The sequence below is a fragment of the Ovis aries genome, chromosome 22 (genome assembly GCF_016772045.2).
Source record: "Ovis aries strain OAR_USU_Benz2616 breed Rambouillet chromosome 22, ARS-UI_Ramb_v3.0, whole genome shotgun sequence".
NCBI lineage: Eukaryota > Metazoa > Chordata > Mammalia > Artiodactyla > Bovidae > Ovis > Ovis aries.
In genome coordinates, this window is record NC_056075.1 from 48,433,475 (window position 1) to 48,459,336 (window position 25,862).

Below are 25,862 nucleotides of genomic sequence, written 5' to 3' on the forward strand. Positions count from 1 at the left end.
CCATTTAACATTCCTATCTGCAGCACACTGTTCTTGGGGTTCTCCAGGCAAGATAATTATGCTCAAAATCCTTCAAACTAGATGTTAGCAGTACATGAACCGAGAACTGCAAGATGTACAAGCTAGATTTAGAGAAGTCAGAGAAACCAGAGAGCAAATTGCCAACATCTGTTGGAACACAGAAAAAGCAAGGGAGTTCCAGAAAAACATTTTACTTCTGTTTCAGTGACTATGCTAAAAGCCTTTGTGTGGATCACAACAAACTGTGGAAAATTCTGAAAGAGATGGGAATACCAGACCACCTGACCTGCCTCCTGAGAAACCTGTATGCAGGTCAAGAAGCAACAGTTAGAATCAGACATGGAACAATGGACTGGTTCCAAATTGGGAAAGGAGTACATCAAGGCTGTATACTGTCACCCTGCTTATTTAACTGGGCTTTCCTGATAGTTCAGTTGGTAAAAAATCCACCAGCAATGCAGGAGACCCCAGTTTAATTCCTGGGACAGGAAGATCTGCTGGAGAAAGGGATAGGCTACCCACTTCAATATTCTTGGGCTTCCCTTGTAGCTCAGCTGGTAAAGAATTCGCCTGCAATGTGGGAGACCTGAGTTCAATCCCTGGGTTGGGAAGATCCCCTGGAGAAGGGAAAGGCTACCCACTCCAGTATTCTAGCCTGGAGAATTCCATGAACTGTACAGTCCATGGGGTCGCTTATTTAACTTCTATGCAGAGTACATTATGCAAAATGCTGGGCTGGATGAATCACAAGCTAGAATCAAGATTGCTGGGAGAAATATCAATAACCTCAGATATGCAGATGACACCACTCTTATGGCAGAAATCAAAGAGCAACAAAAGAGCCTCTTGATGAAAGTGAAAAAATGAAAAAGGAGAGTGAAAAACCTGGCCTAAAACTCAACATTCAGAAATCTGAGAGCATGGCGTCCAGTCCCATCACTTCATGGCAAACAGATGGGGAAGCAGTGGAAACAGTGGCAGAGTTTACTGGGCTCCAAAATCATTGCGTTCAGTGACTGCAGCTCTGAAGTTGAAAGATGCTTGCTCTTTGAAAGAAAAGCTATGACAGACCTAGACACTGGATTAGAAAGCAGAGGCATCACTTTGCTGACAGAGGTCCGTATAATCAAAGCTATGGTTTTTCCAGTCGTCATGTACAGTTGTGAGAATCAGACCAAAAAGAAGGCTGATGGTTTGATCCTGAAGAATTGATGGTTTCTAATTGTGGTGCAGAAGACTCTTAAAAGTCCCTTGAACAACAAGAAGATAAACCAGTAAATACGAAAGTAAATCAATCCCGAATATTCACTGGAAGGACTGATGCTGAGGCTCCAATACTTTGGCCACCTGATGTAAAGAGCTGATTCATTGTAAAAGTCCCTGATGCTGGGAAGGATTGAGGGCAGATTCAGAAAGGGGTGACAGAGGATGAGATGGTGGGATGGTATCACCAACTGAACGGACATGGCGTTTGAGCAAACTCCGGGTGATAATGAAGGCCGAGATCCTGGCATACTGCAGGCCATGGGGTCGCAAAGAGTTGCACGCAGCTTAGCAGCTGAACAGCAACAGCAGCATGTGAGGGCTGCAGTTTTTTTACATGCTTACCAGCACTTGTTCTTGTCTTTCGGGTTTTAACCTTCAGAGTGGGTATGAAATTGTGCTTGTTGTATAACATAGAGGCAAATAATGGAGCTGGGAATGATGAGCTGGGTTTTTCTTTAAAATGGAACTACTTGTTGGGTGTTAAAATTATAGTTGGCCACAGGGGACATACTCTGTAAGCTATTTAGATTCTCAAAAACAGTATTTTAAAGATCTGAATGACATTGGAAAGTAAGTGCCTGTGTTTAAAGTATATGGTTTGACATAATTGGACATGCGTTGCACAATCAAAATAATATCTCCATCACCCCTCTTACTCCTTTGTGACACCCCTCTTTTCCCTTCCCTGCTCCTGCATCCCCATATCTCTGCCTTCAGTACACGTCAGTTTGCATTTTCTGAAAGTTAATAATGGACTATGTATATTGTCATGTATGTTTAATACATGTAGAATCTTGGAGCTTTATGAGTGGAACCATGCTGTCTGTCCCCTTCCCAGCATGCTTATTTTTGGATTTATCTGTGTTGTGTGCACCAGTAAGCCATTCATTCCTTTGTTTCTGGATAGTGTTCCATTTCAGGGTATAAGATGTATTTATCCCAAATCTTTTGTATAGGGGGGTTCTGCCCAGGTCTGACTGTTGCAGATAAAGCGCTGTGGACATATGCATAGGTCTTTGTACAGACATGCTTTCATTTCACTTCTAAGTGCAGCGTATGATCAGTGGACGCTTAACAAACACCACAGATTCCCCAGCGATCCTCTGCAGCAGCTGTCAGCTTGCTGTCTTCCCAGTGCTGCACGTGAGTCCCAGTTTCTCCACATCCTCTCTTTCCGTTTCAGAGTTTGTTTCCTTCTGCCTACAGGACTTGAATGTTTCTTCCAGTGGAAAATCCCCTGGAGATGGATATGTATATATACATAAATATATAAATTTTAGTTTTGTGGGCTGAAAACTATTTTAATCTTAATAGTTGAAAGTTTTTTGCTGAGAACAAAATCTAAAGTTGATAGCTTTTTCTTAAAATTCTTGTTCCACCATCTCCTGACTTGCATTGTTTAGGATCAGAAATCTGCTGTCATCCTTATTTTTGTTTCAGATATTGCAAGCCCCACCCCTGCCCCCAACACCCAGCTTTTGAAAAGATTTTCCTTATCATTGGTTTTGAGCAGCATGACTGTTTTACACTTTTGGGGGTCTTGCTCATAAGAGTTGTCTGTCTGGACTAGAGCCCTGTTCAGTCCAGCACTCATGGTTCTCACCGCTGAGATGAGGCTCCTGAGTAATGTCCCTGGTGTCCTGTGAGCTCTGTGAATGGTGTCCCTGCCACCTGGTGGGAGCAGGTGCCTTTCTTCCTGAGTCTGACTGTCTTGTAACCCTCTGGCTGATCTTGGTGCACCTCTGCCCTCCTCAGCATCTGCTGGCCAGCCCTCTGCTCGTCTCTGGAATCCGCTTGCTGTGGCTCTCCTTTTGTGTGCTTTCTCATGCAGGCTGTCACCCCTCTGCTCTCCCTGGCCTGGGCCTCCGTCTCCTCCACTCAAGAGTCCTCTTAGCTCTGCCCACGTTCCCTCTACCTTTGCCACAGCCTGGAAGCTCTCTAGGCAATCAGCCAGGACAGCCTCAGGGCTCTCCTTGTCTGCTGCCCATCTCCCAGGCTACTGACCCTCACTGCCTGATGTCTAGTGCCTGGAAAGCCAATGCTTATACATTTTTCCTGTTTTTTGTCTTTTTGCTTATTTAAAGCAAGAGTGAAAACCCTGTCCCTGCCCCTCACCTTGGTTAGAAGGAGCAGTTGTTAACAGCTGCTGTACTATTTCTAACAGAGCATCCCTACATTATGAATAATCCCCAAGGAAATTGTCAAAAGGGCATCGTGTCCTTTTAGTAGAAAATCCTTGCCCCCATGAATGTATGACATTAATATTTATCAGTGGGACAGACTTACAAAACACCAAAACTTGGAGGAAATGATTTTACATTTCCATCTCAGAAACACTCAGGTAACACTTTCTCTGTATAACTGGTGTCTTCTTGGCTCCTCAGTTCTCATCATGGCTCTCATTCTCTAAATGGCTTCATGTGTGTGGTGGGTAGAATTCTAGATAACCCTCCCTGATCCATGCCTTTATATGGCCCCTTCTCTGAGAGTGAACTTGAAAAAGGAGTACGTGGGGCTTCCCTGGTGGCTCAGTGGTAAAGTATTTGCCTGCAGTGCGGGAGACCCGAGTTTGATCCCTGGGTCAGGAAGATCCCCTGTGGAAGGAAATGGCAACCTGCTCCAGTATTCTTGCCTGGAGAATCCCATGGACAGAGGAGCCTGGCGGGCTACAGTCCATAGGGTTGCAAAGAGTTGAAGGCGACTGAGTGTGAGTAGGAGCTGTGGACGTGATGGGATAAAACTCCCACAATTACGGGGCAGAAGATTTCTGCAGATGTAATTAAGGTCGTTAATCAGTTGAGCGGATCAGAATGGAGATTATCCTAGAGTAGGCCTGTCCTAACTAGCTGTGCTCTGCAGAGGATTCTGAAATCAGAGACAGGCATCTGCCCGCCTCTCTGGCCAGCATTCTCACGTGCTGGGAAGCAGGCCTACCGTCAGGGGGCCTCAGGTGGTCTCCTGGGCTGAGAGCTGCTCCTGGTTGTGGCCAAGAGAAGCTCAGCCCTCAGTCCTACAAGGAGATGAATTCTGCCAACAGCCTCTGAGGTAAGAGGACTCTCTGAGTGTCAGCAGGCTGAGAGCCACTGCTGTGGGAGGGCTTAGTCTTCACCTGGTGACCCTGCCCTGGACTCTCCTGAGCTGTGGACTCTGGAGATAAGAAATTGGTACTGTGTTTTGCCACTGAGTTTCTGGGAATTTGTTTGCAGAAGTAGAAAGGTAATGCACTTTTTTTTTGCATCATTTTAAAACTTTCTATAAATGAAAGTATGTTTTGTTCTCACGCACATCTGTGCTAGCCTGTTCTTAGTTCATCGTTTCGCTGTCACACCCCTCCTGGGCTGCCACACCCATGTGCTGACTCTCACACCGGGGAATAGGAGCAATGGTCCAGCGTGGCTGAGACTTGGGGCATGGCTTCCGTTGGAGATGCTTAAGAGGACATGGAGCCTGAGGCCCTAAGAGCCAGCTCTGTGGTCATGGGCAGCTTGCTCATCCTCACCCTCGCTCACCTGGGGAGTGGTGGTGGTGGCTCTCCTCTCTCACGGGGCTGTTGCAGGATTTGCAGGATGCTCAGCTCCTGTGAGCTGCTCAGTCGTCAATGCTGCTTTTATACCCACGGTATTAAGTTTCACATGCGCACTTAAATACTTGCTGAGCTTAATTGATGAAGGGGCTTCAGAGCCTCCAGGAGATACTGGCCCGGCCCGTCAGAAGGGAGGCTCCACTCTCTGAGTCTGCAACAAGCAGTGTGGCGCCATTGCTTTTCAACTCCCGTTCTCTGGGTACTGCTCCTCAGCCTGTTGCCATCTTACTTAGAAGTACGTCTTTATATTTAATATAAAATTTAATATAAAAATGTAGTTCACTTTACAGTTTAATTTCTCTGAGTATTTTTAATAAATTGAGATGTGCCTAAATGCAGTTGTCCCTGAAAGTTACCTGGAGTCTATAGTTCTATGTGGATTGCAAACTGGTGTTTAGAAGTTAGACTCCTCAGATGAGTGCTCAGCATTATTTACATTTTAATAAATAAAGTGACTGGATACAAGGTGAGCAAATTTTCCTCTATATTTCGTGAATCTATACCAGTAAAGACCAAGAATCTATTTCTCTTTTGTAATGAGTCATTTCTACCCATGGAATTGCTGGTGGAGGCAAGAAAGTATGAATCTTATTTTTGTGGATCTAGCCAAGAAAAAGAACGTAAACTTTGAAAAGTGTGTCATTTACCATTCACAGCCTAATGAAAAACTCGGAGAGAGTAGAAACTCTCCATAAAAATTGTGATATCAGCATTTAAGATACAGCAAGGTAGAGTATACAGGCATTCAAGGGATTCACAGTCCACAGTTTACTGGCACTCTAAATGCTATGAATCTTGTGCCAGCAATCACAGTCTCGATTTTATTACCAGCCGGGCCCCTTATGAGGATACATTGGTGCCCTGTACAGTTTAACAGACTTGGTGAGGCATCCCTGCCTGCCTTCTGTAGCTGATGGAAAAAAGCTGGTCCATCACCTTCACAGATCTGAGGGGTGCTTGGGCCAGACAAAGTGGCCATTTAGTTAAAATGTGTCTGAAAAGGACATGGGTTGAAAGTGTTGTTTGGGCCTAAGCGGTGAGTGGGCCGGGCCAGGTAGGCAGGCGTCTGTGGTTCCACACAGGGTGAGCTTGGTCAGCGTTTGGTGTAGGACAGTCCTCGAGGCAGAAGGCAGGTTAGGGCAGCACCTTGCCTGTATGTGGTGAGCAACTGGTTTTCAAACTTAAATTTTTGACAGATAGGTCTTGATCAACTCTTTGAGGTGCATTTGTGTTTCTTGCTTTTGAGATCATTGGTGCTCCCTCCTTCCCCAATGATTTCCTTAACACTAGCTCAGGCAAAGACTCCAGAGATACAGTCCTGTGTTGCTGATGGATCTGAGAGAGAAGTGTAACACTTCTTATTTTTCTTTTTACCCTAATAACAAAAATGCTTTGATTTCTTAGCTATCTTTAGAAACAGAGTCACGCCGTGTCACGTTCTGGCACTCCTTTAGCTTCAGGAAATACCAGAAATGCCGATACTGTGATCATTCCCACTCTGCTGCCTTCTTTAAAGGTGAGCTGTCAACAGCGCAGCAACAGTCACGACTCCAGCAAGGAGTTACGCTACACCGAAGGTTTAAAGAGTGCAGATTAGAAGTTTCTTGTAAATAGGTTTAAGGGTTTAAAAAAATCAGATTCTTGAGACATATTAAGATTTGTTTATTGAGACATACTTAGATGTGTACAATCTTACGTTTGGCCTGTGTTCTTTGAAAGCTTTAACTTTTCATCTGAAAGACTCGGAGGGCATTGCCTTGGAAGCTGGGTCTGAAGCAGCTCTTTGACGGTGTCAGTATTTAATCTGCCTTTGGCCACAGTGAGCTTGTGCCAGGGGACCCGGCAGCTTCCTCCTGCCTGCTGCCCCAGAGCGAGTGATCCTGGCTCCCATCCCCTGTGCTGAGGACCACCAGCAGCAGCCCCGCCCAGGAACAGTGGGCGCGGCAGGCCCTGGGGTCCTGGGAGGGTGTTCAGTTGTAGCAGCCCCTCTACTCCCCCAAACATTCCGTCTCCAAAGATCGTGTGCCTCTGCCACCAGTACATCCCACCCCTCCAGGAAAACAAGTATGTGTGCGCACTGCGGGCTGTGACACGGCAGAGTCCCTCTGAGGTTGTCCACATCAAGGTGACATGTGACTGAGGATGGCAGGGCACCGGGGACGGCCCGTGGGGCTTCCTTCTGGCTGCGGTGAGAGGAGGAGCAGTGTGTCCCCAGGGCGTGCCTTCACGCCTTGCCCCAGGATCGTGAGTCTTCATCAGAGCTCTGAGACTTGGTTCATTCACTTCATAAATCACATGGGAATGATAGCGTTTGAGCTGTTTCAAGTTCTTTTGTAGAAAAACTGGGCGTAAAGGCCAAAAACACAAAGAAGCATCCAGAGGTTTCCTGGGAACAGACCTAGGGTGCCCAGTCAAGGGTGCCTAGGTTCAAGAAGACTGACATATTTGCTCCTTTTTACCAAGTGTCTTAACTAAATCTTGGAAATTTTTTCTCTCAACTAGAGATTGAAATTATATTCTTGGAAAGTATACATTCTTCCATTTTTTGAATTTCCCAAAGAAAGCCCACTTTTCAAGCACTGTGATGACATTACGTGTAGCTTCTGTCTCAGACCTGACCTTTTGTGGTGGCAGATCAGTGAGAGAGGTGTCCACGCAGGAAGGCCCCATTCCCACCTGAAACCAGACTGGTTAACATGTGGTCCATGGGTGGTCTTCAGGGAGACCTGGAAACTCCCTGGAGTTGGACAAGAAATGCTGACCTTCTGTGGATGTATGCCTTTGATCTTCTTCTTAGAATGGATCTCATAGCATCCTCTAAATTTTCAAAGGTATCTATGCACCTGTTTGCAATCATACAGACCCTAAATAGAACCCTTGCTTTAAATGCACAGCTTTGCACTTAATTTTTTAAAGTCCCCAGTGTAATATATAGCAAGTGATTTAAAATGATCTATTTTGTAGATAAAAATGGGTGTGGCCCAGCTATACATAGTGAGCCATCAGGGAATTCCACTTGTCTTTACACTCAAGTGAAGGAATATGGCAACCCACCCCAGTGTTCTTGCCTGGAGAATCCCAGGGACAATGGAGCCTGGTGGGCTGCCGTCTGTGGGGTCACACAGAGTCGGACACGACTGAAGTGACTTAGTAGCAGAAGGAATAGGAGACCATTTTGGAACTTCATGCTAGTTTTTGAAAAACATCAAACAGATTTTGGCCTGGAAGGAGATGTTCAGGGACTGGGTAGGAACAATCCAAACAAATGCCCGTGTTTACAGAAAGTGACCTGAACACAGAATCGCTGCTGGAGTGGCAGAACAGGTAGTAGTCAGGTTCTGCAGCCCCGACGGCTCTCGGGTGTGCACGGGGCATCTCTTGTCCTGAGATTCCCCTCCCTGCAGAGTGCAGGCAGCACGTGCGCTGGTTCAGGTCTGACTCCTGGGTGAACCTCGGTGGGGCTCTGTGCCTTGGGGTGTCTGTGGTGTCAGGGAGGACGGTGTGAGCAGTGCCGTGGCCTTGCTGGCTTACCTGCCACTCCTGCCGCATGCACTCGCTCCTTCAGCTTCACGCCTCGTCACTGTGGATCAGTTAGGGCAGGTAGAAATGGTGGGCGCTCAGTCGTGTCCGACTCTGTGCGACCCCATGGACTGCGGCCTTCCAGGCTCCTTTGTCCATGGGATTTTCCAGGCAAGAATACTGGAGTGGTTGCCATTCCCTTCTCCAGGGGATATTCCTCACCCAGGGATTGAACCCTGGTCTCCTGCACTGCAGGCAGATTGTTTGCTGTCTGAGCCACCAGGGAAGCCCCATTGATAACTTGTTTTAAAATACAGTGAAATCTAAGCCAACCAGAATAATGTTGGGAAGAGTCTTCAGCATGGCAGTTATTCATCTCTGTGGAGGCCCAGCACATGCTCTTTGCTCGGGACGTCTCGCCAGGAAGGACTGATGGTCCTCACAGTGGAGAGTGAGCATGTGTGAGCCACCCAGACTTCGTCCGTGGTTCTGCTGCACCCTGGAGGGGGACACGCACTGAGAATCTTAGGGTTGCCGTGGAGGGGGTTCTTGTTTGTCAAAACACCTTCCTGTCTTAGTAACTAACCTGTAACAAAAACAAGACTGAATCTGCTTTGGATGTGACTCCACGCTTAGAGCAGTGTTGTTCCCTCGGATGGCCAAGGCTCTGGGTGTTGTCCAGAGACAGCCAGCCTGAGACTTGGTGTCCCAGGCTGTAACCACTATCGGCTCTTGCCCTCCACAGCCCTGTCTCACCAGTGGACCACACAGGACAGGGGAAGGACTGCCTGGTGTGTGGGGGGTGGGGGGTGGGGGGGTCGTTACAATGAGGCCCAAGCAGGTGCTGCTGCGCAGCTCGCCTGGGGCCTTCATGGGCCTAGGGTAGTAGTGAACTCTGGGGACACATGAGTCCCCGGTCCCCCTAAGCCTCCATCTGACTTTCCTCTCCTGTAGATGGTTAGGGTGAATGAGCGCGAAGGTTCCACACACTGATGGATGCCTTTCTTTATTTTGCCCGCAGTTGAGCTGCGGTGGGGAGGGGGACGTCCAGAGCTGGATGTCAGGAGGTTCACGTCCCAGGGCACCCTGCTGCATCGGAGCTCTCCGGCTACAGGGGAACCTTCTGTACAAATTGCTCCATTGTCATGGCTGGCATTCTGGTTAAAAGTTCATCTGGATTTCAACCTCGCGTGAAATTGCAGAGCTGCCACTGGAAAGCTCGGCCTTACTTGAGAACCTTTAGGGAGCTCTCCGACATTGCAGCAAGGATTGAGCAAAACATGCTAGTTCCACTTACTCAAATTTGGAGGAGTGGAAAAACCTTAAGTTCTCTCATTTTTATCATCTACTTTTCAGTTATATCTAGAAAGACAAAGAGAAGCATCATTGTTACATTGTGAAAACCTTTTAAAATCTTTTGAAAGAAAAAATCTGTGGGGTTTGCCAACACAGTTAGCCAGCCCCTCTGTTCCCTTACCTTGGATTATCCAACCTGGAGATGATGTGGGCTTTGAATTGTTCGGAGGCCTCAGGCCTTTCCTCCACAGCAGAGGTTGGCAGACTTTGGCCCATGGTCCACGTCTGGCCCACCAGCCGCGTCTGTTCCGCTGGAGCGCTAAGTGCAGTTCTACCTTCTTAAGGTCTGTAGGAGATGAAGATGAGGAAACAGCCCTCCTATGGTGTGGGCGCCCTGAGCGCTGACCCTGTGCCGAGGAGCACTTGCAGCCTCTGCTCTCTGGGGCTGAAACACGAGACTGAGAGGCTTTCAGCGCTTCTGCTTCCTCTGTGGGGCCCGTCCAGGCCCGCCCTGCCTTGGCTGCCCCCTCACGGCCTCGCCATCTGGGCTGGTTCCGGTGAGCCATCTCAGACCCCGTCTTTTCCAGGCTTGTGTGCACCATCTGAGCATGCCGGCCTGACCCCTTTGATCCTGGCCACTTGTGATGGACACATGGGAAAGAACTCGAAGGTCCTCTGATAGGTAGAACTAGAGGCAACAAGTTGAAGCCACTTCCTGTTCCTCTTCTTTGAAGGAGGATGAATGTGTTCAACAGCCCTGCACTCTTGTCACTTGGGGTGCGGCTGGCAGTTAACTATAGACTCTGAGCGGCTGGGCTGTGCAGGATGTGCTGACTGGGGAAGGTCAGCAGATAGTTTGTGAGCCGGTGTTTTTTTTTTTTTTTTTTAAAGCTCAGTGAACTAGCCAGAACAACAACCATTACTTTCATTGGATTACTTGTTTCAAAATTAAATTAATCAAATTAGGTAAACATCTGTACTGTCTCTTACTGCCCCAGCAGGCTGCCCTCAAAGTGGCCTGCTTGGATGTCAGCTGGTCCTGGGTTGTCCTGAAGTGCGGGAAGTGGCTGTGACCTGCTGAGGTGGCCAGCATTCCACACACGTGTGAAATTCCCGAATTAATAGGAAACTGCGCTGCATAGTCTGATAACTTACTGAAAAGCAATAATTAGAAAACAGTTTTTATAGTGGAACTCAAGGTTTAGCTATCCAGAGAAATTGGATATTTCAAAATACTCATAGTTGGTTAGGAAACATTAGTATTAATGACAAATTAATATTAATATCAATATCAGACTTGAGCTTGTAGCCTTGGGAAGAGAAAGGAAGGACTTTAAGGGCCAGGTTTAAGTAACCCCTGGCAGCATTTTTCATCTGAAAGCATTTTTTTTTTTCCCCCAGAAACTTAGATGCAAAAAATTCCACACATTGAGAAGAGGCGTCGACATTTGAACTGCAAATGATTAAACCTTTATGGCTACAGTAATAGGTTTGGCTTCAGCCTTCCCAGTGGAGCAGCAGGCAGAGGCCCTTTCCGCCTTGCACACAGAGATGCACGGCTTGGTCCGCGCCTGGCCCTGCTTCCCCTCCGGGCTCATGTGCACCGTCTGAGCAGCACCACACTGTGGACAGCAACACAGAGGCTTCCGGTTGGGTTTCTTGACGTTTTCTGTCTAACTGAGGTTTCCTGACTATTTTCCTTCATTGGGGTGTTTCTGAGCCATGGGCAGACTTTGGTGGCTCAGAACTGTTCTTGAGAGATTCCAGCCTTCCAGCATTGTGTGGACCAATGACGAGACCACCTCAGGAGGCCATCTGGCTCCAAGCCTGTGAGTTGGAACTTTGTGAAAAGTTCTCATCCTGCCTTGGCCTTGAGGTCTCCTGTTCAGGCCTCCCCACCAGTGATAGAAATCCAGTGATCATGGCTAGGGTGCTCGTTCCTTTGGGGGAGCAGGGAGGGAGTGTGTATTCTAACTCACGTCCATTTGGTCTAAAATAGCAGAAGGCCCCGGGGGACCAGTAAAGAGAACGCCTTCCCACATCGCCGTCAGTCTTGAGGGGGCATTGCTGGCGCCCCGAGTTTCCGGACACTTCAGGGCGACAGAGACGTGGTATGAGCACACTTGCTGTCAGAGTGGCCGCTGTAGTAAAACCAGAGCTGAGCGTTGTCACCACAGTGCATTACAGCCATGGAAATTCCCCGTAGCTCATTGGTCCATGACCAGCAGAATCCCTGGAGACTGACAATTAATCGGGCTCGGCCGAGCCTTTGCCTGGCCAGTCACAGATGTCACGCCTCAGCCTTCCCCAAGAAGAAGGAAAGTTTATTTTTGGTTTGTGGAACTACTCTACCCTTTGATCAAATGACTCATTTTTCTCTCTGTTTGGGAGAAGTATTTTAATTTCCATGTTACCAAGTGTAATACTGAATCATGTACATTTTGAGTCTTGGTTTTTATTGCTTTTTAAAAAATAACAAGTTAATATTGTGTTGATTTGAAGAAAAATATTGTGAATATCCCTTTACCAGTCACTTATGCTTAAAAGAAATATGCTTCTTACAGTCTCCAAGATCGGTTAAAAATATAAGACCTCTGGGTACACAGCATCTTAAAAATCAGTGCAGTTCAACCAAGGATTCCAAGATTGGTTTGAAGACCAGTGTGCATTCACGTTGTCATGGCAGATGCAGCAGGTGAAAGTTAGGCTGTGTCTGGAGAGCTTGTTGTGCCGTGCCATGCGGACCTACGGGTTGCCGTCTCAGTTTGGGGGCGTGCACCTGCTCACTGGCTGTGGGAGTAAAGTGGACTGCGCTGCTTGTTTCTGTTTTCCTTGTCTTTCAAGCTTTCAGGTAATTAAGGCCTGTAATGCAGAAGTCGAGCTTGCTGCAAGGCTCACACAGAGAGGGGTGGGGCGGCCCCCAGCCCAGTCGGAGAACCCCTGTCCTCCCCAGCATCACCAGAGGCTTCCTGACAGCTTCCACTCCTCCCTGCCGCCCTCTCTCCAGTCTCCACACCGAGGTGAACTTCCTGCTGTGATTTATGTAGCTTTCTGATGTCTACACAGATATCTGGATGGTCTTAGAAATGTCACATACTGCTTCGGGAATGTGTGCAGATATATTTCATGCATTTTACCTTGCAAATCTTTAATGTTTTAGTGTACTAATACTGAGGTTTAGCAAAAAAGAAAGCAGGTTTTCCTCAGAAGCAAATTTCAAGTCTTTAGACATCTAAATGAATGTATTTCTTAATCTCCCTCCACACTTATTTATTTATGTTTTTGACAACAGCATTATAATATTGACTATTTTTGCAAACTCGTATAAACAAGTAACTGACACAGCTGAAATTCTTGTCGCATATTTATTGCACTATCAGCTAAAATTTTTAAGTGACAAGAACCAAAATAATCATTAATTTTTATAGGGCAAGGATCTGGCTTTTTGTCTGACACAAAGCTGTATAAAAAACTGCTTCTGATTTTATGCACATTGTTTTTAGTTAATGATTTTCAGCTGTTTGTTGTTCCTCTGATAGCATGAAAATGTACCATATGCTCAGCCAAAAGACAAATGATTAGCAAATGAAATTCCGGACAGCTGTCTGACTGAGCGCGTTGGGTTGATAGCATTCTGCTATCATAATTAGCTTAAGCTTTGGGTTAATTAACTTTCTACCTGGATATGCATAATAATAGCAAACTGCAAAAAGCAAGAAGCTTTCAGTACATCAACAACATTGCTGTCTTTTTTATTTGGTATTTCAAGAGCATATTAGAATTTCAAGAGTGATTAATCCTGGGAATATTGTCATCTACTGTAGATTTTATTTGCAAGCCAGATAATACTGAAACAATTGGAATCTATTATAGAGCAGAAATAGCATTTTAAAATTGTAATTAAAGTTTCTAAAAGCAATTGCTAATTTCAAATGCCTTTGTTGGCAGGAATATTAGACTTCTTGTATGGGCAGCTTGTCGGGTACAAAAAATACCAGCACTTACACTGTGAAGAATAAAACTTTCTTTTATTTAAGTGCTGTATTGAAATCATCAATTATTTTTATGTAATTTGAAACTAAGATTATTCTGTAGTTTGGAAAAGTGCTGTTTAAACCACAGGCCTGGAGATAGGAACTCTGGGCCCAGCCTTGGTTCCGTCCCCACATTTGGCTACAGGGAGGTTGCAGGCTGGCCTGGTGCTGCCCCCTGAGCCCTAGTCATGATTCGATGTGTATATGTGTGTCTGCTGGCGCTAGAGGTCTAATTTTTTAAAAGTCAGTGCTATATATTTGTAGCTGGGTATTTGTTTTCTACCCAAAACAGTTTATGAATCAATCTGCTGATCTGATAAAATGGGGAGAGCAGTGGCTCTGTCTCCTACCTCCTCTTGTTTGCATGATTTACCAAAGCACTCTCTTAAGATCCTCGTCATCTTACGGGGCTGCTCGGGGCCTTCGGTGAGCGCAAGCTAGTGAAGTGGATTGCGGATTTGGAGTAAAAACTGTAGTTTACATTTCCCGAAGCACCAGAGAGCCTAGCACTTAATTCTGAAATAAGTCATGCCTGTTGTTACACTCAGAAAAATATTTTATCTTCTGAAAGAAGTTCTTTACATATGCAGTGGACGGTGGTTTGGTGGCAGTGAATCCGCCTCTGCTCCAGAGGACTTGACTTAGAGAATGTAGCAGCCGTTAACGTGCGTGTGCCGCTTTCTCAGGTTTGTGACTTGGGGCCGTCTGTGGGCTTAGGAGCACCCATTCGGTGACTTCATGCAAGTTTTATAGGCCTGTCAGAAGCCATTTTTCAAAATTGGCTTCATTTGAGAACATGACGAGGAGCCCGCTCTGCCGGGGGGGCTAATGAAAAGGAGGCCCCCAGGGGTCTGTCCGCTCTGGGGGAGGGTGGGGCTGTGAGGGCTCTCTGAGAAGATGGGGTGCCCCCGCAGGGTCCCGCCTGCACCCCGAAGTCGGCCCTCCTGGCTGGCAGACTGTGACCCTGCGGCCCTTCCTCATTTTTATAATGATGTCTCCAGCAGTCCGTGCTCCAGTCTTTCAGAAGATGCTGCCAAAGACTTCTTTTTCTTTTTGTTTAGTCTGCCTCAGGCTGCATAAATAAAGATGGCAAAGGGGTCAAGAAAAAAGAACTAAATAGGAGTCACAATTTTGGTTTCAAGCCCTTAAATTTGGTTCACAGCTTCCCTGCTGTGTAGCAGGCACATATGATTATTTGTTTGCCTTCTGAGATTTATTTTTAATATTTTATTAGATTAAACATGAACAAGTTCAAGATGCAAAACTTCAGGACATCCTGTTTCTACACACAAATAAAAGAACTTTTAAAAGGTGAGACTTGGAAACCCTCTTATGGGAGCGATATTTTGAATAGGTTATTACTAGCTATTGAGAGACATAGGGGGAATAAAGAAAGAGAAAAACACATCCAGGTCTCATTTTCAGCTTGAATATCTTGATTATTTTGAATGCCACTGCAGACATATTCTAAACTAATGATATCTTTTAAAAAAAACAACTTATTCTACTATTTACACTGCCTGATCTTTAATTTCTTTTAATGTCAAAATTATTTATTTGGCCTGTCCTATTCGAGATGTGACTGTTGAGGGCACATTAATTTATATTCTGTTTTCATGGCCCCCGTCCCCATCTGTACTTCATTTCTGAATTTCATTTTGTCCCTGGGGAGTTCACCTATTCATATTGTAGGTTTTGTTTGCTGTGTAAACAGATTAAAGACAATGCAAAAATCCCTACAATACCAGAAAATCATTCTTTTCAACAACATAGTGGATCCTATTTAAAAAAACGTTGAAAACGCAGTCCATGTGAGGCGCCATTCTTTCCACTTTATTATGCTCTGGAGGAAAGGCTCATGTTACTGCGACATGTTTCCCCTGGATCTGATAAGTTCATTTTTATTAAAAATACGTCCAAAACAGCATTTCACAATAATCCTCAAACACATGTTGTGGACATTTCTTTGTTTCGTGTCTTAGCTTGGCATTGCAGTCTGAGATAGAACGCCTTACTCAACTGGTGTGTGCTCACGCAGCTACGAAGATAGGTTCTGTCTGCTCCGTTTGTATGAAAAGCAACATTAAAGAACAGCAATTTTTTTTTGACATTTACAAATAAAGAGGGACATGAGTTATTTATGCTCCAGTGTTGCTGCAAAGTCCTTATCTCCATGTGGCACTGAACAAGGATTTGTTGTGGGATTTTCGAGGGCCGCGTAGTGCTTCAGTGTTAAGCACCCAAAACTCTAGGGGACTGGCACTAATTTCCTCTCTCTCGTAAAACAACATAGTATTCATAACCACTCAAGAGGCTTGACATAAGTAATGATGGCATGTGCAGGCGAAGATTACCGCCCAACAGTGTAATCAAGGTGCGAGGTACTAATGCAAGTTAAATGGAGACAATAATGCTGAAACTTGCATTGTGGGATTAGGAGAGCACTTGAAACGCTGACGTCCGCACATCCCACCTTCCTGCCTGTCTGGCTTTCCGCTCCTGTTTATACTTAATGACCTCAAAATTTGTATGTCGTTAACACCATGTACTGAAGTGGGAGAGATGTGGCTTGGGAGGGAGAAGACTCCCTGTCTCCGTTGACTTTTGTCTCTTTCGGTAATTGGTGGCTTTTGCTGCCGCATTAGGGAGCGAAGCGCGGGGCAGGGAGGCCCCTGAGGTCTCGGTAAACACGCTGTGGGCACGGAGAGCCTCGTGCTCCCCAGCGCTAGGCAGTCATTTACATACTTTGAAGGAAAAGTCATTTGTGCCTGCAAAATTGTTATTGCTGGAACAAATTTAAATACTAGTCATATGGAAATTTGAAATAAAGTCATATTAAATTTTGATGCTCAGATCAATATTGTGGAGCCCAGGTAATTAAAGTGGGTTTGTTTATTTGGCTCCTTATAAATAAAAAGGGCTTAATACAGACTAATTACACAGAATCTTTCGTCTACGGTAGGATAATAATGGCAGCAATTTAAAGTGATATTAAATGAGAATTAATAAAGGAATATTGAGTCACTTTGACTGTATTAAGCTGTGAAATGATTCCCCATCTCAATTTAACGTTCTGTCTTGAGCATTCTGATTGATAAGCAGTGCATTTTTGTAGAGATAGTCTATAACTATATTTGATTTCAATATTTAATTAATAACAACCACACTCTTAACTTTCTGTTCTTTTGAAACAGATTAGAGAGGCCCATTTTTACAGTGTGAGCTTGTCGGACTGCTCAGAGGACGTGTCGTCTACTTGCTGAATGAGGGACCTGGGTGGGTGGGTGGGAGTATTGTCTGGCTTGGAGGGTGAACAGCAGGTAGGCAGGCGCTTGACTTCTGTTCAGCTTGTAAGGGAGGAGCTTGCTGGCAGTGCTATCCAGACAGACCTGTGGGTAGAAATAGTAAGAGCGAGGCAGCCTGAAGGGGTTTGGGGCCCCGTGTGCCTGCTGAGTGGAAGGCGGGACCGGAGGAGGCAGCACCTGAGAGGAAGGAGAGTGGCTCGGGCAGTGCCTGAGATTAAAATGGATTGTCCAGTAGCACGCAGCTGAAGACTGGCGCTCCAGTCTGTGCTAAAGCACCTACGAAGACAGGCTAAAACATTTTGCTAGCAATCCATGACGTTAGATGCTGTGACCGTTAAGTAATTTTCAGGTGGATTGGCTGTTGCTGGATTGTTTGTGTTTTGCTTTGTTCTGTTTGCAGAGAAACTTGTGTATAATTTCCTTTCATCTGCTCCGCAGCATGTCATCTCCACGTTAGCATTCCTACCCTTTTAAAGGGTCCTGCTGAAGGTCAGGACCTCACACTGAACACCCTTTTTATATATATTACAAATTGCCTGAATTGTTCATTAATTTCTGTCTTTGAAATGCCATGTCAAACCTCTAAAGGAATTCACAATGCCAGTGTCCCTTGGACAGCTTCTCACCATGGTCCAGTGCGAATTTCTGATGAAATTACAGGTGCAGGGAAATGCAGAATTAGAAATATATCTGATGTTGCAATACTTGCGAAGCTGTAGCTTTGTTGATGACAGGACAATTCCATTTTTGACAGTTTAATTTACTGTTGCCAGTGGACAAGAGCAAGAGGAGAGTGCAGGGTTAGCCACCTGCCCCCTCGTCCCATGTTTCACATGCGAGGTTGCAAAATCATGACTCCCTCAACCTGTCGGGCTCAAATGAGAAGGTTTTCAGCTGGGAAAATGGAATATATCAGTGCATGTAATATTGCCTGACCTCATAAAACAAAAGGGAAAATTGCAGATTCTGACAGCCATTATGAATCTTGTATCAGCATCCAGAACGACTGGGAGCCGAGGTACAGCACATGTTTATAATAGAAAAAAAACAGGGTTGCCACGTCGACTTGCAATATGGAGCAAAAAATGACTTGTCAGTAATTCGTTCTCAGATGTTAAAGAGGCTGTTGAATTTACTAGTATATACACAGAAGAATGTTTAGCCCGGAGCAGAGTGTGGAAATAGTCTCTGCACAGAGGGGTCTGCTGAAGTTAGTCACAGAGCCAGCCGGTAACGGGAGGGAGAGGGTAGAATTCCGGGTTCCCGCCATGGCTGTGTCGTGAGCCAGTTTCTCCCTGGGAGATGTACTCAACCTTTTTGCTCTCCACCATCGTAAAATGTATAAATAGTAAGACTTCTGAAATAAAGCAAATAACATTGTTTTGAAATTATGAGAATCATTTGAATTGAATGTATTCTATTGGAAAGCTGGTGTATTGAGGCATGGCTTTTTATCTTATGCTTAAAAAGTTTTATTTATATTAAAATAAGGCGTAATCTCTTTGCATATAATTATATGCTCTTCAATTTAGTTTTTCTGCTTAATAGTCTATCCTCTCACCTTCTTGCCTATTTCTTTTATGTTATTCCATGAAAAACATTTATGAGTACAATTATAATCTTGGCTGTTTTCAGTAATTTCATTTTAGCTGGAAAGGGTTCGGTGTGAGAACACAGGAGCTTCAAAACTGGGGGATAAGGTCCACGTGTGTCCCTGTGCTGGCGTTTCAGTCTGCGTCTCCTTTCCCCTTCACCTCACATGCTAGACGTGGGTTCTGGTTATTTTTTCTTTTCCTGTTTGTTTAGAATGAGACATAGCAGCTAAGGCAAGGGGAATAACGCTTGTGTATCTAATTCAGTGTCCCTTTAGGGGCCCTGCTCTTGAGTCATCAGCCAGTGGCAGCAGGAAGTCACGGTGTTTGCCGTGCTCGGAACCCCTTTGGTCTCTCCTTAGCAGGTCCAGGTTGAGTGGCGCTGAGTGAGTTTCTTGCAGGGCAGGGCTTTGTATGAGACTTACAAATAGAAAATGATTTTGAGAGGCAAATAAGGGGTTTCACTCTGAGGGGGAGATTATCCATAGCTTTATTTCTGGCCTCAGCAAAGTCTTCTGGTGTCGTAGAGCTTCACCATGCAGACTGGGGGGCTGTGGTCTGTGTGGGTGACCAGATGGAGCGTGTTATTGCCAGGCTGAAGGACGGTTGGGGGCAATGCTGCTCTGGCTGCTCTGAGGGCCTGCCCCACGTCCTTTCAGAGCCTCGTGCCGGAAGATGGTGACGGGAGTACTGGCACATGTGGGATTCTCTGCTTGACGCTGATATTTTCATGCCACCAGCAAGGGCCGGGCCAGCCAGCCTGCTCCCTCCTGCCCAGAGCTTGTGGTCTGAGGAGGCTGATGTCTAAGTGTGCTCACTGAGTCTGAGTGTGAGTGTGCCGAGTGTGACGGAGCTCAAGAGAGGAGGCCTCGGTCTGCGCTTTCCTCGCGGAAGGTGCTGCAGAAGTGGCTGGCTGGAGACTGGTGGTGCAGGCCAAGTGTGAGTGTGCGGCCTTCAGAAACAGGCCCAGAAGCTTGGCAGCAAAGAGGAAGGATGGAAAGTGACTTCCGTGTTGAAAGGAAAGGAGTGAGTGGAAAGTTGCTGGCAGATGCTGCGTGCCTTAGATTTGGAGGTGTTGCCATATTCAGTGCACTAGTGTTCGGGTTATTTTGGAATATGTGCTCATGTGTTCAAATACCCAGTTAGCATTATTCTATAGTCTGTGTGTGAATTAGAATTTTTCAGAGACTTAGAATGTATCAGAATATTTTTAATGTTAGAATATATTGGTATTTCAAGACCCTATGTGCTTAGTTGCTCAGTTGTTGTCAGACTCTTTGCAATCTTTTGGACTGTAGCCTGTCAGGCGCCTCTGTCCATGAGACTCTCCAGGCAAGAATACTGGAGTGGGTTGCCATTTCCTTCTCCAGGGGATCTTTTGACACAGGGGCCGAACTGGTGTCTCCCACATTGCAGGCAGATTCATTACCATCTGAGCCATCAGGGAATCCCAAGACCCTGTGATCTTACAAGAATTTCACCTTGATCTTTGTATATATCGTTACTGTATTAAAGCCAAAGGCCTTACAACACCTTGCAAGGCCTGTGTGATCTTCGAATCCACCCCCATCCTTCTACTCTGAACTCGTCCTCAGCTTCTGCCACCCCACTCTGCTCCAGTGGTGTTACCCCCTGGCTGTCCCTTGAACATGCCCAGCATGGTCTGCCCCAGGGCCTTTGCATATGCTGTTCCCCCCCACCCCAACCCCCCGCTACCTGGGACACTTGACCATTGCATCCATTTACGTAGCTGCCTGTCATTTCCGTGAGTTCTCTGCCTTGTGCAGTAATGACCCCCATCCCCATAGCACTTCTGATCTCTGTTTCATGCTTTAAAAAAAAAAAAAAAAATCTAGAGTGTGAGTTTGCCAACTGAGACTGAAGGCTGGCTGCTTATTTATATAAATCCAGTTTTATTGGAACACAGCCATGAACCATGTTGCTCTATGGCTGCTTTTTGCTAAGACTCCAGAGTTGAGCAGTTGTAATAAAGACAGAACGGCCTGTAAGCCTAAAATATGTAATACAGTCAACCCTCAGCCCTCCACACTCAGAGGTCAGCCCTACAGGTTCAAGCAGCCAAGAAACCTGAGGGTCTAGAGGCCAGCTGTGCTACCCAGACATAGAGGGCTCAAACACCTGCAGATGTTGGTGTCTGTGGGCCATCCTGGAACCAGTCTCCCCTGGGTACCCAGGAAGGACTTCCCTGGGAGAAAGTTTGCCGAGCCCAGTCTCGCATGTAATTCAGTATTTACTTGTTTTCCTGTCTCTCCCATTGAAATGCAAGCTCCGCAAAGACAGACCCTCTGCCCATTTGACTCACTGACGTATCTCTTGGGCCTGGAATAGCATCTGGCACACGGTAGGGTACAGAGTCCCTATTGAAGAAATGAGATGTGAAGGTCCCAGATAACAGGGTGATTTGATGGGCAGTAGTTCACTGTGCCTCTGATTCTTAGGCTTTGGTATTTCATCCTGAGTTGGTTTTCAGTTTGCAGTCTTCACAGTGTAGAGAATGAGTGAATGCATCAAATCATAGACATAAAAGGGGCTTATTTCAGAGGCCCCTGAAACAAACTCAGGTGGAAGCTGCATGCACATGATTTATTGGGTGAAGTGAGAGTCGCTCAGTCATGTCCGACTCTTTGTGACCCCATGGACTACAGAGTCCATGGAATTCTCCAGGCCAGAATCCTGGAGTGGGTAGCCTTTCCGTTCTCCAGGGGATCTTCCCAACCCAGGGATCAAACCCAGATCTCCTGCATTGCAGGCAGATTCTTTACCAGCTGAGCCACAAGGGAAGCCCAAGAATACTGGAGTGGGTAGCTTATCCCTTCTCCAGGGGATCTTCCTGACCCAGGAATTGAACTGGGGTCTCCTGAATTGCAGGCAGATTCTTTACCAACTGAGCCACCAGGGAAGCCGATTTATTGAGCAGGACTCCTCCGGTATATGTACACTCTCTGGGAAGGGTGAGAGGCACGACCAGGCTGGGGGAAGCCAGGGCCTGCAGTCACCTGCTTGCAAGTGAGGTGACAGCCTGCCTTCTGGGGTGCGCTGGGGCTGCAAGCGGCCTTCCACGTCATCCCAGGTTGAGGCCGGGGCTCGGGCCTGGGTCTCCCCGCAGCAGCCTGGCATTGGCCGTGACCGCCCTCTGGGAGGGCCGGAGCTGTGAAGGATGTGCTTCCCGTCCAGGGCAGCAGCACGTGATACAGCTCAGAACCTGCCTGAGTTTGCAGGTGTGGTGTGGGCCCTGGAGAGGAGTCTCGCAGGCGCCGCAGTTTCAATGCCGAAACGTGGACCTCCGTGTCGTCAGGCCCCTACCAGCACCAGTGCACACTGCTTGCGTGAGTGGTCATGTGCAGGGCCATGGGCAGGCAAGCTTCTTTCCCCCTCGACCCTGCTGGGCGGTGGCCCCATGTCGATAGAAGCACTTTGCAGGGAAACTGGGCTGGTCTCAGAGCCTACTGACTTTCACCCTTTAATGATAACGCGAGGCAGGGTACTTAACTATCCCACTGTTTTGAAGTAATTTTATTGGTTGTTTGGTTAAGGGAGTCTTTCAGTTTGGCATCAGGCTGCCCGGGACCCTCATGCCAGCTCTGAGTATCTCTGGGCCCTTTTCCTCCTTGCCAACCCCCTGCCTCTGGAGCACTGCTTACACTCTGTCCTCTCCAGATACAGGTGGGAGCCTTAGTAACATTGTTTGGGCCATGCTTTAAAATGGTTACACACCCTGTTATGACTGAGTTCAGACACATAGCTGCAGCCCTCCTGCGGAGCCAGTCTGTCTAAAACATTATTATTTTATTTTTTAATCCCTGTTTGCACTGGGATAGGGAAACCATGCTATTTGGGGACAACATAACTGAGGGTGTTTGGAATCAGCCGGGGCCTTCAGGATCTGTTCTGGAAGGTTCATGTAAAAATAGAGCCTGCTTCAGTGTCTTGGGCCCAACAGGGAAGAGAAGTCCCTAAGGACTGGGATGCAGAATGAAAGCAAGAGGAAGTCATTTCGCAGGAATCAGATAACAAATGTGCTTTCCTTCCCAACAATTAAAACCAGAAGCGGCGTCCTTGGTCCACATTTTGCCTGGTGGTTCCAGCGTCGTCCGTGCAGCTTGGGCGTTTGGCCGGGTTTGTACTCAGTTGAGCCCTGCCCCCCAAGGGTGGACCCCTTTCCTTGCGTGCCTGGATGCTGGGCCAGGTGTGTGCCCTCTGAGGTTCCCCGTGTCTCTGGGGAACACTGCTGCCCTTCCCCTGGCTCTGGGGGTTTGCTGCCATGTCATTATATGTCATGTTCTACTTTGAAATTTTACAATACCAGTGTTTCTTTTAATATAAAAAGGTCTAAAAGAGCCTCACCAGAGCTCCAATTTAACTTCCATCAGAACCCAGCTCCTTTTTTGTGCACAAGGGAGCACGTACCTGAAAGAAATGGTCGCTGTCCAACTTTGCTTTTAATTAATAGTAAACTGGTGGGTTTACTGTGGGTAAACCTTTTACACATAGGGTAAAAGGGTTTTTTTTTTAAACTGTGGTAAAATACAAGTAACTCGATATTTTCCGTCTTTGCCGTTTTCAAGCGTGTGGCTCAGTGCACAGTGTGCATCCAGGCACATTCAAGCTGTTGTGCAGCCATCACCACCATTGTCTCCACAGCGTCCTCACCCCCCACCTGGAACACTCTGCCCACTAGGCAGCCTGCCCACAGCCCCCGCCCCCAGCCGCGCGCCCCACGCTGCTTCTGTGCCGCGCCCCTGACCCTCATTGCCACGCAGGAGCCCCGCTTCTGTGACCGGCTCCTTTCTCTGGGTAACGTCCTCGGTGTGTCCACGCTGTAGCCTGTGTCAGAGCTCCCTTCCTTTTCCAGGCTGAGCAGTGGGGGCGGAGGGTGAGATGGGCCCTTATAAGAGGAAGCGGGCCGCCCCACCCGCGTGCACCAGGCGCTGTCAGGCCAGCGCTGTGCGGGCTGGTCCTCCCCACCGCCCCCTGGGCCAGAGAGCTTGTCTTGCTGCCGGGAGCAGAGCCCCTGAGCTCCTGGTGCTGGCTGTGGCTTCTTCGTGCAAGACTGTCAGAGGATCCTCACCCTGACACACGCACACACGCACTGCTTTTTCTCCTTCAGATCAGCGGCCTTGGACAGCTTCTGTTTCTCTGGCAGCCGTTTCAAGCTGCTCTGTCTTGTCATTTTAGAGTTCAATATCTGCTGCTCTGAAGGGAAAAAATGGGGATGGGTTGGCCCATTGTACTTGGTCTCTTGACCTCGATGTTGCCCATGAGCAGTGAAGGATAACTTTTGACGAGCCGTGTCAGATGTGACAGGCAATCTAGTTGGGCTGAGTGGAAATGTGCTGTACAAGTTTGAAGCCCTGGTTGGGGGCATTTTTCTGGTGTTCAATGCATTTAAATTGACACCAGACTTCAGCGTGCTGTTCATTCCAGGGCTGGTGCTGGAGGCTCACGTTTCTTAAGTGTAGTGTTTCTGCTGCTCCCCACACGGTTTACATTCTGGCTTCCATTGTGCTTTTCCTTCTCCCTGTGTTAAGCCTTACTTAAGAAGCGCGTGTTTTTGCTCTCAATTGAGTAGAGATTTGCAGGATTTTTGTGTGCGTGTGGAATGAAGAAACGGAGGGGAAAGGTTATGAATATCTTGCCTTTGACATAAACGGCGTTTTCTTTCATTGCGTAGAGTGAATGGGCAGGTGTGATTTTAAGAGAAAGTCACTCTCTACTTGTTTCTACTTCCTGGAAGTTAGTAGATTTGTTCATCTGGGTTGTAAGAGAAAGCTCGTCCTCTGGTAGGAGGGTCGGAGGAGCTCTTAAACTGCCTCCATCAGCCCCACCTGGGCGGTGCCTCCCCTGTGGCGATGAGATTTCAGTGCTGTTTGTCCTGTGTAGGCTTGGGGCTCTATTCTTCCTCTCCATACTGTATTCCAGGGGGAGGATGGGGATGGAGGTTTTACTCAGAACTCTAAGCTTCTAAAACTGCTTTTATGAGTGTCCCGAATCATCTGATGGTTCAGTTCAGTTAAGTTCAGTTGCTCAGTCGTGTGCGACTCTTTGCGAACCCATGAACTGCAGCACGCCAGGCCTCCCTGTCCATCACCAACTCCTGGAGTTCGCTCAAACTCATGTCCATCGAGTCGGTGATACCATCCAGCCATCTCATCCTCTGTCGTCCCCTTCTCCTCCTGCCCCTAATGCCTCCCAGCATCAGAGTCTTTTCCAATGAGTCAGCTGTTTGCATCAGGCGGCCAAAGTACTGGAGTTTCAGCTTTAGCATTATTCCTTCCAAAGAACACCCAGGACTGACCTCATTTAGAATGGAGTGGTTGGATCTCCTTGCAGTCCAAGGGACTCTCAAGAGTCCTCCAACACCACAGTTCAAAAGCATCAATTCTTTGGCACTCAGCTTTCTTTATGGTCCAACTCTCACATCCATACATGACCACTGGGAAAACCATAGCCTTGACTAGATGGACCTTTGTTGGCAAAGTAATGTCTCTGCTTTTGAATATGCTATCTAGGTTGGTCATAACTTTCCTACCAAGGAGTGTCTTTTAATTTCATGTCTGCAGTCACCATCTGCAGTGATTTTAAAGCCCCCAAAAATAAAGTCTGACACTGTTTCCACCGTTTCCCTATCTATTTCCCATGAAGTGATGGGACCAGATACCATGTTCTTCATTTTCTGAATGTTGAGCTTTAAGCCAACTTTTCCACTCTCCTCTTTCACTTTCATTAAGAGTCTCTTTAGTTCTTCTTCACTTTCTGCCATAAGGATGGTGTCATCTGCATATCTGAGGTTACTGATATTTCTCCCGGCAATCTTGATTCCAGCTTGTGCTTCTGCCAGCCCAGCATTTCTCATGATGTATTCCGCATAGAAGTTAAATAAGCAGGATGACCATATACAGCCTTGATGTACTCCTTTTCCTATTTGAAACCAGTCTGTTGTTCCATGTCCAGTTCTAACTGTTGCTTCCCGACCTGCATACAGATTTCTCAAGAGGCAGGTCAGGTGGTCTGGTAGTCCCATCTCTTTCAGAATTTTCCACAGTTTATTGTAATCCACACAGTCAAAGGCTTTGGCATAGTCAGTAAAGCAGAAATAGATGTTTTTCTGGAACTCTCTTGCTTTTTCCATGATCCAGCGGATGTTGGAGGGCAAAAATCTCCATTGTCGGTGACTGCACTGCATGCTTTTATAACAGAGAAGATTTTCTCTGACTTCAGCCCACCA

General features: G+C 46.8%; 1 protein-coding gene and 1 long non-coding RNA gene across 8 annotated transcripts in view; one reads left to right on the forward strand and one right to left on the reverse strand.

The window, feature by feature from the left end:
* MGMT (O-6-methylguanine-DNA methyltransferase) overlaps positions 1-25,862 on the forward strand; it is a 273,109-nt gene that overhangs the window by 103,865 nt on the left and 143,382 nt on the right. The window lies entirely within an intron of this gene.
* Positions 6,517-18,936, reverse strand: LOC132658429 (uncharacterized). Its single transcript, XR_009598065.1, has 2 exons — positions 9,867-18,936; positions 6,517-9,751 (listed from the first exon to the last, which is right to left on the reverse strand). It is a non-coding gene; the product is annotated as an uncharacterized LOC132658429 (long non-coding RNA).